The sequence below is a fragment of the Fistularia commersonii genome, chromosome 27 (genome assembly GCF_037954325.1).
Source record: "Fistularia commersonii isolate RoL2024-O1a breed Wild chromosome 27, RoL_Fcom_v1.0, whole genome shotgun sequence".
NCBI lineage: Eukaryota > Metazoa > Chordata > Actinopteri > Syngnathiformes > Fistulariidae > Fistularia > Fistularia commersonii.
The window spans coordinates 8235504-8245459 of NC_141310.1; the positions used below are offsets into that span (position 1 = coordinate 8235504).

General features: G+C 41.7%; 1 protein-coding gene across 3 annotated transcripts in view; it reads right to left on the reverse strand.

Moving 5' to 3' along the window:
• LOC147217966 (talin-2) overlaps nucleotides 1-8205 on the reverse strand; it is a 100551-nt gene extending 92346 nt beyond the window's left edge. For 2 of the 3 annotated variants that reach the window (XM_086174617.1, XM_086174615.1), the window contains exon 1: nucleotides 8006-8205. The gene's annotated coding sequence lies outside the window, so the exon portion shown is untranslated. Of the gene's footprint in view, nucleotides 1-7614; nucleotides 7741-8005 lie in introns of those variants that run through there. The other variant, XM_086174616.1, reaches the window with a different exon arrangement.
• Nucleotides 8206-9956: the final 1751 nt, after the last annotated feature.

The following is a 9956-nucleotide window of genomic DNA, read 5'->3' on the forward strand; positions in this document are numbered from 1 at the left end:
GGCACAAAAATTAACTGAAACTCAATCCTGCAACTTTGTTTGCACACTACAGTTGAAATGCAACAAAGCTTAGTAAAGAATCAGTCAACTGCAACGTGCCTACTATTACTGCTGCTGCTGCTACTCGACAAGTCAAGCGAGCAGCAGCCACAGAGTGAGCTGCAGGTGGACAACCTCCTACAGCCTCCCACGTCGACGAACTCCCCTGAGAGTGACTGTCAGACAAGAAGTCTTTGGAAGGCTGAAAATATGAAAGTTGTATTCTTAAAACTAGCTACATGAGAGAGCAATGCCCATACCACAAAAAAAAAAAAAAAAAAAAAAAAAAAAACACAAATAAAAAGCAATTCACAACCCTTTTAACTTTTCAAAAGAAATGTTACCCAGCTGCCATGTTTGTGAAGGAGGGGAAGGAGACAGGCAGTGTTTACATCTCTACATAGCAGAGTGCAGTGTGAGTGCACTTCAGTCTTCTTTCTGTCCCCATTTTCTACTCCGAGGCCCTGGCAGCCATCCCATGTACTTGCCCTTAACTAATAAACAAGGAATTGTTTCCCTTATATAGCTCCGCTCAAACTCTGCAATCTCCAACAGCACCATCAGCAGCCTGCAGGGAGGCAGTGGTGGCGCTGGTGGTGAAGATAGTCCATTCCACACTGAAAGGTTTTGGGCAAGACTAAGGAGCACTGACACTCAGACAGAGTAACCAGCATACATTAACAGCCACTTAAAGAGCTATTTCTGGTGCCACCCATTTGCAGAATTCTGCAGTATCAGGTCGAAAAGTCTCCAAAGTGAGATCCCAACAATATCTAAGATAAGCACCTCGTAAGATGCGATCTTCCATTGGAAACCAATCCAAACTAATGAGACGCTAATGGAAATCCATGCAAAGTGGAACCAGTTAGCATCTGTGAGATCAGTCTGGTCACATCTGTAAATCAATAAACAACAAGTGTACAACAATGTTTAGTGTCAATTTTTAGTCAATGATCAAACAAACAGATCTAAAACAATTTCATTGCTGAAGGGGATTGAATGTGTAAAGATGTGGTGCAACAGCGGAAACTGGTAATTGCATTTGTTAAATGGATGACTAAAATATGCTTTTCAAAAAGTTTTGTCTTTGAGTCCTTTGCAAAAATTTGGAAAAGGCTCAGTGCTATAACGGACATAAATCATTTTGGAATACTGATATATATATATATATATATATATATATATATATATATATATATATACACACACACACACACACTGGTGTCTATTATGTATGTATGAAATAGCTGTCTGTAATATTATCCTGTGTTTATTTTTATATAATGTTGTAGAATTTTAACAAAGGATCGCTGTACATTGAACTTGGAATCCGTCATTCTCTGGCAGATTCTTTTTTTCCATCAAAAACAATTAATTTCAAAATAACATTTTAAAGACATTTTTCCAAATAAACCCAAATTTCGAAAAATAGCAAGAGAATATAATAGTCAGCAACAAGAAAACTTTGAAATATACAGTATTGAAAAAAAAAAGGGAAATCGCACCAACAGTATAAGCCAGTGACTTCTGGAAATTTGTGAGAAATTATTTATATGACAGGAAATCGCGAAAAAAAAATGCAATTGAATTTAGACAGCTCCTTGGTATTGTGGGCACATTCCATGAATTCATTTATGGGCGTAGATAAACTTAATATCAATTATTAGAAAGAAGTCTACTGAAATTGCAAGTATTTTTCCCCTTATATCACACAAACCTGATGGAGAAGTTAACTAACACAATATGACATCACATCTCCAGAGCATTTCATCTCTACTGGTCTGGATCCCCCCAGCAGGGTTGGTCATTTACATGGGAGGTTAGTCCCCATGCAAGTCCAACGCAAACATTTGTGGCAAGAATTTATCCTTATGGGAAACCCAAGAATAGACGCCCCCAGGCTGCAGTAGCACTGAGGAGCAGTGGAGGGGGTGGGATACATTTCCAGCACTCCCAGAATGCTCATTCCCCCCTGTTCAACAAAGCTTCGAGCTGCTCTAAGGGGGAATTCCAACACAGGATAACTTTCACAAACCACAATGTCACAGCGACAATTTAGAGTGACGGAAATCTGGAAATTTGTCAACAAACATGTTGAGTAATGAAAAGACCATGTGTCCACAACTTGGGACTTGATACACTTTTAGACAGCTGCTGTGTAAACGTTAGAGTGGAGTGAGACCCTGCAATTATGGACCAATTTAAAAGAAATTCTAGATTTAAACTTCTAAAAATCATTTAAACTTTTACACATTTATGATGTCACCCATGCAGCAAAGGTAGTTTAGAATGCTGATCAGTTTTAATGTCATGTCATCACTCGTTCATGATGAAAAATAAAAAAAATACATGATAAAAGAAGCAATCATTTGTCTTGAAGTGGTTTAAGTGTTGAGGAGTGCATGTTCTACTGAAAACAGCTACACGGTTCAATCCTTCGCAAGAAACACTCTGATCCAGTCTGGCCAAGCGAGCCAGCAATTTTTCATGCACCGTGCATGCTTATGTGCCCTGTAGGCAACAACTGCATTTTGTGGTTTCTTTGGCAAGATCAAGTAGCTCCCAATAAGACGAGGAGGGGAGGAATTTTACAGCCCGGGGGCAAAATGAAGATTACTAAAGGGATCCATGTTAAGTGTGAAAATTACATGGCATCATATAGAAACGCTGCTAAGCCACATTTGGTTCCACACAAGACGGATGATCGATGCTATGTTAGCGGTGATGAGCTTATGTACTGGAAGCAAAAGACACCTGATTAGGTTACATTTCTGCCCTGGTGACTAAGAGGCATGAGCCTTGAGGCTGCAACCATGGCAGCAGGGATATCTGCCAGAGATGCAGTCCAGTAATAGCTGAAGAGCTCAGCTGAAACCTGAAACACATTTCAGAGCAGATCTACTTTCAGGCAACCAGCTACATGACAGGCCTCCCTGACCCAAACCCTTCAGTTTCCAAACCTGGGGTTATAAAGAGGACCCAGATTCTGACAACTTGTTATCCATCATGTGTTTCTGAAAAGCTCTGAATGAACGAACATCCTCTTACGTCTTGTTTAGTGATACAACTCACCAATCCTGTAATTTACCATGCTTCCACATAGCGCTGGACAATAATGGGGGTTAGCAGGGGGGCTAATAAGAGGCTTTTCAGAAGTCACAGGTTTCCCTGAAATAATGTTAATGGTGAAATGAAAACATTGAAAGTAACACTATTGGGAATTTTGCTGAAGCTTCCTTCTACAACGTAGGTTCATAAATTGCAAGCAAAAACACTCTAATTTTTTTTAAATGAAAAAGTTTGAGTCTTCAAAGACATAAATGGTGGAATTCAAAAAACATTTAGATAGTGTCGGGAGGGGGCAGGGCATTCTCACAAATAGATAATTAGCCTATTTACAGTTCGTGTTTACATATTTTTAGTCAAACAGCTGTAACAGATCCAATGACAAGCAGTTCAGGAAAACTAATAAAAGAGACACTTAAATTCAGAAATAGCTGCTGTTAGTTTGCCACATTAGTGTGCCGCATTCGGGTGGGGGGGGCTCACATAGCCGCGGCAGTCCTTTGTGTTTGATATTAACCAACTGATTAATTAACACGCAAGGCTGGTGAGGCTGAGAGTGCAAAATAATTCTGTTACGACAAATGTTGTGAAGATGGCCGTGGATCATTATAAAAAAAAAAACAAGCTTCCTGTTGCTATGACAACCACACTAAATGAAAATGATGCTTTTTTTAGTGAATGTCCACAGAGTTGATAGTCAACGTGCAGGATCACATGTGAATGTGCCTGCAGAGCACTGGCTGCTCAAACACCACCGTCCCACCAACTCCACAACCAAAAATACACTGAAGGCTGAAACTAACATTTTTCTCTTGACTCATAATATGAGTAAGACAATGATTTTTCAAAAACCTTTGTTGCCCAGGTTTTGCTTGAACCCCTCAGTTCTTTTAACGATTGTTGCCTGTGAACAATTAAAAATTATACTAATATGTGATGCGGAATAGTGGAGTAAAAGGCAAGAATATCAACTGTCCTTTTGTTCAGTGACTGGTCCTGTCAAAATAAAATCACTGAGGGCTACAGTGGTATAGCGGGAAGCACAGGGGCCCTTTCTGCCTGTGATTGGAATCTTGTGATTTGACTCTTATGTTTAAGGTCACACATGCCTTGGCTTGGTAACAACAAAGTGTGAAATTCTGTGATATTGTTAACTTGAACTAGGCCAGACATTCCTCGGTCTCCCCTCAGACCGCAGCGAACAGCTCCTCGCATTATTCACATTGAATTGGCTGTGATTTTAAAAGGGTATCAAACTAAGTAAACAGCGCTTATTTCGCACAACTGGACTGACACACCGATATGACGTGGAGAGTTGAATGCATGTGTGCACCAGAGAGGAAAGACTTTCCAATACAAGACGTACAGAAACTGCAGAGGGGGGGAAAATTGCAAATGAAAAAAAAATACCAATATCACAAAATAAATCACAAGACTGCAATTACAAAACCAAGAGTGCTGATGCAATAAAAAAGTGACAGGTACTCCAGATATTAGGACTGTATTCTGTTTTATTAGATATAACAACAGCAATAATAATAAGCGTATGCCCCAGCATTTCACACTTTAGCAATATTTTGGATGCGTTTTCTATTGTATTCACATCATGAATAAAATCTCACATGCAGGTTGCATATTTGAAAAAATTATCAAGAAATGAGTCAAGGCAGCTCATACTTTTTTTTCCAAAAAAAAAATAAATAAAAATCAAGTAAATGGCTTGGGAGGATTGGGCGCCGCACAGCATCTTGCAAGCATGCAGTGATTGACGACACTGTTTACTCTTGTTTTATTTATGTATTTATTATTACAGATCAGGTACTTTCTCTGTGACTTACTTTACTAATTTTAGGAAATGATATGCTGATTTCATGACTGCTGATGCGGAAAAGCTTGCGTTCAGATTACTCACGGTGTATATTCTAAAACCAGGTGAATTCACTGAGCAAATAACCTTAAAAAAAAGGAATAAAATGCATGTGCCGGTGGTAAAATTGTGGATCAAATTTTAATAAGACAACTAAGCCATGATACTGTGTCACTGTGCTCCATCCGCACAATCACATCACATCTGACAGGTTGTGATGACTGAAAGATTGCTTTAGGCCTTCAGATCAATAAAGCAATGACGGATTTAGGTAATTTCATTCAATAGCTGGTTTTCATTTGAAAACCCAAAAGCCTGGAAACCGCCTCTCTCACCAAAACATCGTCTAAAACCAGAGGCCGGTATTTTCCTTTTCGCTTTGCGGCCCGCTGCAGGAAACACGTCTTTAATAAGAAACATATTGCCGCACTTGACTAACACGATGAGCCGTGATGGCGATGACAGTGTGGGCTCCGGTTTTCCAAAACCCAGTTCAGCAGAGCCATTTGTCTTAGCCCATCAACTCAGTCCTGGCGGCTCTCTCGTAATTTCCCGAATTAACATTATCCCTCTTTTAAGAAAACGCGTCATTCTTGTTTGCGCTCTACTTTCCAGGAGATTTGTTTTGAAGCAAAACAAGGAGAGAAATCAATGCATTAGCCATATGCTGCTGTTGTGGAATATGCTTCTACAAAAGAAGCCAGAAGGCCATGGAAAGTTTGTGATCCAAGGCTACAAAACCGGCTGCCCGACTCTATGTACAAGTCACTAAACCGTTTGTATTATCATCGGTCAGCCTGTGATTCAAAGCGCGTTCTCCTTTCATCCGAACGATTTCAGCCCTAAATATATGAACGGCTACACTGCCGAGGCATTAAGGGGTAAAATGTGTGGATCAATCTGCTCTGAGAAAATGAGGCTCAAAATACCAATAGCGTTACAGATGCATAAACAGCGCCTTCATAAAGGTCAGCAGAGTAGTCAGTATAATGAAAAGCTTTTGATTGGCTCTTTTATGTCAGGAAAGCCAGATAGTTTGGCCAGTTTAATAAATGATTGACGGCGGCGCCGCTGCACCCCCACTTCCCCTCCACCCGAGGCATACTGAACAGTAGCTCACACAAACAGATAACTATAAAATCTGCGGAGGATGACATTTTCACAGAGGAACGGCGGCATAACTGATCAGTGCCCGAGGAGAGGAGAGGGTCCCGGCTCATTAAAGGAAGGGCTGCCATTTTGAAAGGACAGGTTTTAAACACAGAATTGGAAATATATCTTCTATATTCTGCTGTTGCCTTTTACATGGAGATTTTCCTGCTTAACATAATGAGTACGGGCCACTTTAACACCGCCGTCACTGGATCACAACATAGAGCACACAGACATTCGACACGACATACCTCCCAGGATGTGCAACTAACCATGCACACACACACACACACACACACTTAAGCCAGTGGACTATAAGGTCATGTTGCTTTTTCCAGTTCTATGCATCCAAATGGTATAGCTGGGTGCGGGGTCATGAGAGGTGGGAGCTGAGGGTGTGTGTGTGTGTGTGTGTGTGTGTGTGTGTGTGTGTGTCTATGTGTGTCTTCAGGACGATTTCATTGCCTATTTAACTGCCGTAGAAACTCTGTTACACATCGAACATTACTGGCATCTCTCGCTCCATCTCATATGACACTGTCAAGCCTACCTCCTTTAACACACACACACACACACACACACACACACACACACACACACACACACACACACACACACACACACACACACACACACACACACACACACACACACACTATCGGCTCTTAAGTGGCCCGCACTCAAATACGTGAGCAATGCCTATTTATGCTGCTTGTGTGTGGAAGAAAAAAAAAAAACACACTCACACACGCTCGATCATTCTCAACCACATCACGTCGGAACCTCATCCCTCCAGGTATCCCATAATGGTTCAAGGAGTCGGCGGAGAGGCAAGAGACTGGTCTGTACGAAGGGGTGTGGCAGGAGGAGGGATGGGTAAGGGGGGGGGGGGGGGGTCGCAGATAGCCAGCAGCCGTTCCTCACATTTCATGCACGGAATATAATGCGGGATCGCGGTGAATTCACACGTTACCACCACCAACACACACACACACATATACGTCGCGCACACCGTCACGGTGGACCGGGTGTCATGGGAGCAGGTTAGCCAGGAATACTGTTCCAATCACATGACCCACCACCACCACCGGGGATGGAAATAACGCGGGTCCTGTCGCCCCCCCCCCCCTAAAAAAAAGCAATGTTTCACTAACTTTACCGGCGCGGTAGGACGGGATCACGCGTTACTGACGCGCCTCGAACAGCGTCACGCAGGTTTCGACATTGTGTCATCCTACCGGGTTCAATCCACGGGGGGTGATCGGGTGGGAAGGGGGGGGGGCGAAAAGTTGAAAACAACACCCCCCACACACACCTCCTCCCCCGCGGCGTTACTGACAGCATGACCGAAACGGTAACTTAACATGGCGGAGGTTTGCTTCGTCCCCCTCCAGCCGGTCAAACGTATCCCCACGCCGCCGCTTGGACTCCGTGCACTCGGCGAAACAAAAGCCTCCCCTCTAATTCAAATTAAAGAAAGCAATCCTCACCGGGCGACCCCCTCTTTCCTTTCTCCTCCTCCTCCTCCTGCAGCAGCGCCTTCCTCCGAGGAGAAGTCAAGTGGAGGCTCCACAAGTTAAGGTTGAATTAGATGAGCATCAGGACGCAACTCAGCCGCGATCCGCGCCGACGCAGCGCGAAGACGGGAAGGAGGGAGGGAGGCTGGGGCTCACGCCGTGCTCTCACTCCTTCTCACTCCTTCCCCCCCCCCCCTCTCTCTCTCTCTTTCTCACACATTCAAATACGCACGCCGTGCAGTTTTATTTAAAAAAAAAGGCTTGCCCGAGGGTGAAGGGGTGGAGAAGGACTGAAGGATCTCCAGGTCTCCTGCGAGAGGGGGGGGGGGACGCGGTCCGCGTAATGATCCGATTAAGAACCTACCGTTCAGCTCCTCCGGGGGGGCATCGCTCCGGCAGGAAGCCCCGGTCGGTTCCAGATGATTCCCACGGTTGGCTGCTGGTCCCGCCGCTGCTCGCCACTAAAATATCATCCAGTGAAGAGGGGAACGTCCGATGTAGACGGACGCCTGTGCATATGTATGTGTGTGTGTGTGTGTGGGCAGCAGTGACTCTTGTGTGCATGTGCGTGAGCGTGCGTGGGGAGGGGGAGATAATCCGTCGGTGGGGCAAAAAAAGGAAATGCGTCATTATAAATGGACTAACCGCTTTGTAGTCCATTCACACCGACCCACCATTCACCCACCCCCACTCGTGTCCACTGGAGCCAGCTGAGTGGAGCTTTATTTGTTTACCAGTCTATTTTATTGGTGCAATAGTTCAGGGTTGAACTATATTATTATCATAATTATCATTACAATAATAATAATTATTATTATTATTTTATTGTTGTTAATAATAATAATACATTTTATTTACGACACTTGAGGACACTTGACAACAGCAAAGGAAAAAAAAACAACGTACAGATAAAACAACACATAGAGATGAAAGAACAATTATAATAATCATATTTTGGGTGCCAGCAAATATATATTTGATGTGAGATCCAAGTTAAAATAAAAAGTAGGCAAGAAAAATAAATACTAATTGAGATTCAGTGAGCCGTAATAAAAAGTCGGCAGGGAAAGATGATCTATGTAAGAAAATAGTTGACAGTGACTAACAGAATCTACTGAATATTTATATTCAGTATATTTATAGACCTATTTCTTTTTTTGCAATTTTCCGATTTTTTTACCCTGAAAGACCATAAATCTATAACTGAACAAAAGAAGCCTCTGGAACATGAGGTGAAATGTCCTTTAAATAATAACTCCGAACAAGCTCACCTTTAGACATTTAATTATTGAGAAATTTCTAGTAAGTAAAGTAAAACTGAGATTGAAAAAAAAAAAAAAAAAAAAAAACTTTTGGTTCTGCTTAGAGAAAAAAAAAGCACCAACATCTTTCAGAAAAGTTGTAAATATTACTTAAAACTTAAATATATAACCACAAGGCAGCATTTTAGTTCATCAAAAGTACTTCAACAGTCATTATATCAACAGTAAAACGATTAGGGATAAGGATTAGGGCAACACAAAATATTAGCACTGAGAGAAATTAGTCCACTTTATTCTTTAGGAAGTGAAGTATTTCGTTACTAATACTCGATTACTTTCCCTTTAGCTTTCTCAGTGCAGGATTTGTATTGGTGTAGTTTCACAGCACATTATGAGAGCTGTTGCTGAAATAAAGGATCTGGAACAGTAATACAGTGACTGGTGCTGAGAGTTTCAACAACAACATCTTGGTAAAAGACATTCACAAGAGTATTTTGTTCAGTTTTGTTTTTGTTTGTTTTGTTTTCCGAGACCAGATTGAGTTTTTATGATCAAATGTCGCCGTCCCTCATGGGAAATCCGGAAATCTAGGTGATGAGTGAGAAGAAATAATCATAGCTGAATGAAAGGCATCCAACCATCAGCACCTGTTCAAATATTTGAGATCTCCTGGCCTCTGAACTGCTGTATGGCTCCGACTTCAGGGAGACAAGAATCCTTTATTTCCCTTAATGCAGAATACACAAATAATAAAAGGACGTGTTATATCAACAACAGGTTGCCTTTATATTTATACTTTTGTAGGATTGCAGCATTACCATTATTTCTTTAACCTGAAAAATAAAAATATCACTCTTGCCATAATAATCTACAAAAAAAGGAGATTAAAATGTTTCCTTCCTTCCTAAGGAACTCTGTTTATCTTATAGCATCAAATAAAAATATTATATGTTTTTAAGTGTAATATCTCAATTCAGAAATCATGGCCTGGTTCCTAAAGATATTGCACGGGCCAGTTGTGACCTGTTAATACAGCAAGTATTTTCTATAAAC